This window comes from Cryptomeria japonica, chromosome 3 (genome assembly GCF_030272615.1).
Source record: "Cryptomeria japonica chromosome 3, Sugi_1.0, whole genome shotgun sequence".
Taxonomy (NCBI): Eukaryota; Viridiplantae; Streptophyta; class Pinopsida; order Cupressales; family Cupressaceae; genus Cryptomeria; species Cryptomeria japonica.
The window spans coordinates 324,477,669-324,483,090 of NC_081407.1; the positions used below are offsets into that span (position 1 = coordinate 324,477,669).

The window sequence follows — 5,422 nt, forward strand, 5'->3', positions numbered from 1 at the left end:
AACAAGTAGCATATTTACTTTGTGAAAATACTGCGTCAATTTATTCCGACGGTTGACGGCCCAAAATCTTCATAAAAGACAAGATTGAGAAGGAAAAAATAAAATTACCACAACAAAATACTTATCACAATTTATTCGTCCAGTAGATGACCAGAATCTTGGGAAAATGTCGAGAGCATTCCCCACCACTGCCATTATTCAACTACTATGTAGTCATATACCCCTGTTTTCTATCTATGGTGAATTGTTGAATTGGTATTGCTTGCTCAAGTTGAAATAACGTGCCGGCTTGTCTTCCCTTGATTCGCTTTTATGATTTTGTTTGAGATAGTTGTGCTATAAGTATTGGGCTTGCTTATTTCTGACATTAATAGTCAAGGATGAATTGGAGGGTATTGATAAACGGCCTGTGGGAAGCAGCAAAGGATATCTTTTGTCAGAAGACTGTGACGAGCCATGTGCCTTAAAATCTTCCTCTTCCTGACCTCACTGGTCTGTCCTACATAGTCACAGGGGCTGCCAGTGGGATTGGACACCATACAGCAAGGTATTTATTTAGATAATCTTTCTCCAAAATGAGTATAGAATGGATATCAGAGATCATTGTTGTTTTGAATTAAATTTTGTACAAGTTTATAGTAATGTTTCAATTACAATTCAATTCATATCCACTGTCAGGATGATTCTAATGTTTTTTTATCACGATGATGGATCACTTCAAAATATTGATACCTAAAATTTATACACAACTTAATCCTAAAAAAACAAAAAAAATAACAATATATACTATATGCATTGTGAACAATATATACTATGCATGTGTTCTGATGTACTGATTGGTTATGACATAATTTTTGCTATTGATTTGCTTTCAGGGAGCTTGCAAAAGCGGGTGCCCATGTTTTTATGGCATGCCGTAATACAAAAACTGCTCTACAGCTTGTCCAAGAATGGCAGAAACAGGCTACTGGGAAGCCTGTGTCTATAAAAGTACTGTAAAGTCTGCTGCCGTCGTAGATTACATGTTTTGCCCCTTTTGCCCTAACAGAATATTTCTTACATGAGAAAATCAAAGTAAAACAGATCATGGAGTTGGATATTCTGTCCTTCGCTTCTGTAAGAGCTTTTGCTGCCAGTTGGGAATCTACTGGATGTCCAATTCATATTCTTATCAACAATGCGGGAATCCTTCAATTGGGAGGTCTGTTCTCCTTGTATGTTTCATAAAATTGTATACCCAACACAAGGAAAGTAATGACTTGTCATCAGAACCAGAAAAGATGTCCATGGATGGATTTGAGCAGCACATACAAGTAAATCATCTTGCACCAGCACTCCTTATGCTTCTTCTTCTTCCCTCGCTACTGAAAGGATGATAGATGTCAACTCTGTAGTAATTAGGCTGCAATTGTTCATTTACAATACCGTCTTCTGATCTTTATCTATACATGATTTATGGTTTATTTGTTTTCCAAATTTAGACAACCCATTGTTTTTTTAACAATTACAGGCTCACCATAACGCTGTGATAGATTCTGTGTATCTGAATGCGGATTTTAGACTGAAAAACTATAGCAGCTTAATGGCTTATGCTTCAAGCAAACTTTCGCAGGTAAATTTCTTTTGCTCAATTTGTATATGCAAATTGTTTTGTTTATATTTTCTTACTTTGCAATCCAACATATAGATATGTCAAAGCCATTGTTTGTTTATAATTAAATGATTCATATAGAACCAATTGAAAATTAAATGATTTAGAAGGAACCCACATTTAATCGTGTCTTACTGAGTACAACTCATATACCTTAGCAAGTTGGATGACATTTTTTAATATTCTTACAGTTGGTGTTCTTGGACGTTTCGTCATGAAAGGTTCCAGCAAATGCACAGCTAGGAGTGATCGCTGTTTATCCAGGAATTGTCAGAAGAAACCCTACGGTATTAATCTATAATCTTTCTTGCATCAAATTGTAATGTTCCAGTTTTAAATCTTAGTCGCACAATGTATATTAACTCAAAATCTTACGTTTTTCTAGAGGAAACTTGAGCCCCGTTTCAGTAACAAATCATTTTAGAAATTCGATACAACACCTGGTATCATACTCTAATACATCTCCAAAGGTCCTTTTATTTATCAATTTAATGCCATTTTTTAAAGATGCCCTTATATATCAAATCCAAGGCTTATGCCTATAGCGTTTTGAATAATTGAATAGGTGCAAGAATTTTTCTGTTTTTGTGCAACAGAAGCAAACGTTGAACAACTTCTCCACAAACGTAAAAATCGACATGAAAATGGATGACTTTATTACAGTTACAATTGTAAACCAGCAAAAGTTTCTGCACAAGCTGCAGATCTCAATAATTCATTCCGAGTTTGGAATAAAACGGTTCAACTCTTGGGCCTCTCAAATGAATGTATTAAGAGAAGTATATATCAAAATATTCCCCCACCACATTGATCGGCCCACGGATGGGTGGTCAAAATTTTACTGTTCTCTTCAACGGAAGTTATTTATTATTGTTGTGAGTTCGGCATAAAAGGCTTCAATTAGTAGGGCATTCAAATGATTTTATTGAGATAGCTAGGCATCAAATTGTTCTCATTACACTCATGATAGGTGGCTGAAAATAAATAATTGTTTAATTCCTGTTGCATTCTTTAGAGCTTACTTAGCTGTTACTCTTCCTAGAGCACAATTCTACCTTTAATTTGAGAGGCTGATGACATCGTGCTCGTGGAAAAGTTAAAAAATGGATTCACAGAATACAAGAGCACTCAATGATTCCAATCTAAGTACAATGCTTGAGTGAAATTGTCGTTGACCTTTTTTGGTCAAAGCAGAACAAAAAATGTGAAATTTTTATTTTATTGCGTAGTGGCGAACGAATCGCTCCATGATTCCTTAAGCCACGACACGTTCGTATTGCCGTTTTAAAAATAAAATTAACATTTAATATAATAAATCTCTAAGTAGTTAGGGTTATTTTAATTTGTTTTTGTCTCAATAATTGATGTATCTGTAAACTTTAGTTCTATGTTTGTGATGTGAAAAATATATGTTTTTGTATTTTTTAATTTATTTTCATTCAATTATTTTTATATAATTATAGTTTTTAAGTGGGATGATTTTGTATAGAAGTTAACATATAATTTAAATTTAATATTATTTTATCTATTTTTTTTTAATCATTTTTATTTTATTTTGTATATTTCTTATTGAGGTTTAAATCTATTATTTTTAGGTCATTAATTTATGATTTTAATTTTAAAATTTAATTTTAATTTCAAATTTTGATTTGAGTTAACTTTTTTAAGTAATCTTTGTGTCAACTTGAAGTACAAAATGTTTGAATTGCATCTTATGAGATTGTATTTAAGAAATAATCCTAATTTATGTTTATATATTCCAACGCCTAGACATGATTGCTTGTTGTTTCTATTCATTTCCTAAATTCATTGGGTATTTATCTGCCTTAAAATATTCTACCTAGAAAACTCTCCAAAAGTATGTCTATACATCCATAATTAACTATTATAGGTCACAAACATCAAGAAGATGAATAGATGTAAGACATGAAATTACTAAAGTTTTGATCTACATATTTGGTTGAAATCTATGATTTCATAAATGAACCAAAGAAGCAAGCATCTACTTTCCAAATTCAAAAATTATTGTTTGTGTAATTTGACTTTTAATAATTAACTATTCAATTATAAACATAAGAAATTATATATTTTTTCTTTTAGAATTTAGCCAAAATTATTAATTTAAAAGATATAGTTATTTATTCTAGATAGTCCCGACTCTCTAGATTCTATTGAATTTACTAATTATTGCATATTAGTTATTTATTTAGCCTACGACTTATGCAAATATGAGTGTTTTTATATATAAATTTTTGAACATGCTTGTTCTTATATCTTCAAAAGTTTTATTTTTTATTTTATATTGTAAAATTTAAGAGTTGATATTTTTCTAATATTACATAAACCCCTTACCATTGGTGAATCATCTTTTGTTGTTTAGGTTTTGTTATGTTGTGTTTATGGCAAACTCTCGGTACCTAAATCTTGCTACGATTTCTAAATCATCAAAAAAATTATATTGTATTTATAATAATAAAATAATTTAGATCATATAAATAAATGAAAACTGTCTACTAATATATAATCATTTTTTTTCCTATAACACATAAACCTTACTTTTACATAATTGGATTAGAATCATCATTTTTATTTATTGATACTTCAAAATTTTGACACTAAAATTGATTCTTCTACTTCTTTAGATAATACATCAAATCTCCTTCCTCCCAACTCTTTACCACCATTCTCACTCCGACCTTTGATTTTTGTCATCATACTTCCTCTTTTATGTTGTCTTTAGTGCCTTTTTCATGTGATTGTCACATCCCTCACTTAGGAGACTGAGCAACTACACAAATAAAATAAAAGAACTTGACAACATAATTTAATGGGGCATGACAGCTTAAGAAGAAGAGATGGAAGGGAGTGAAGCAAACATATGGTGTGTGGGCTGCAGGGGTGAGAGAGAAGGGTCCATAAAATATACGAACGTATGGACACCTATCATATCATTAAAAAAATGTGTTCTCGTGGATTAAAACAATTGTAGAATATGCACAGAATTTGGTCGAAAATGTCAAGCAATCGACAGGTATAAAATCCAGACTCCACACCGTTTGACGGCATCCACCCTGCTTGCATCGAAATGAGAGCTTTTGAACAGATTGTAAATATCCTCCATAATAGTATAAAGGAATTTGGTGGAATTCGAGGAGCAAGAACCATCTATAGACCTAAAAGTTCTAAGTGTTTGTAACGATAATTAGAACAACTTTGGATGTTTTTATATAGAAGATTTAGGAGGAAAAGGAATTGGTTTCTTTCGAACAACATAAGGTTCCTAAACCTACCTAAAAGTTGTAAGTGTTTGTAACGAGAATTAGAACAACTTTGGATGTTTTTATATAGAAGATTTAGGAGGAAAAGGAATTAGTTCCTTTCGAAGAACAAAAGGAACCTAAACATAGGTGAAAAACAAACATATACCTTAAAGCATGTTTAAATTAGCTTAAATTAGAATCCCAAACAATGATGATATTGACAAAATTTTCTTTCTTGATGCTTTATCATCAACCTATTCTTAGCATTAACCTATTCTGAAGAACATAAAATCATTTCTTTTATAACCTATAATGATAATATTGCAATCTCAAACGTAACTCTAAAGCTAAAAAGCTTCAAAATCCCCATGTTAATAAATCTCTAGACATTGCGCTTCTAAAACCTACCTTGGATAAAAGGAAATTCTCTACAATCAAGACCAACCCTTCTAAGACTAGGAAAACTAAGAAAGGACCCATGAAAAAAACCATCATTGTAGAATTAGATGAG

At 31.6% G+C, this 5,422-nt stretch overlaps 1 pseudogene; it reads left to right on the forward strand.

Annotated features, from left to right (window-relative positions):
- The first annotated feature begins 380 nt into the window (after positions 1–380).
- Positions 381–2,541, forward strand: LOC131035984 (dehydrogenase/reductase SDR family member FEY-like; annotated as a pseudogene).
- The last annotated feature ends 2,881 nt before the right edge of the window (positions 2,542–5,422 follow it).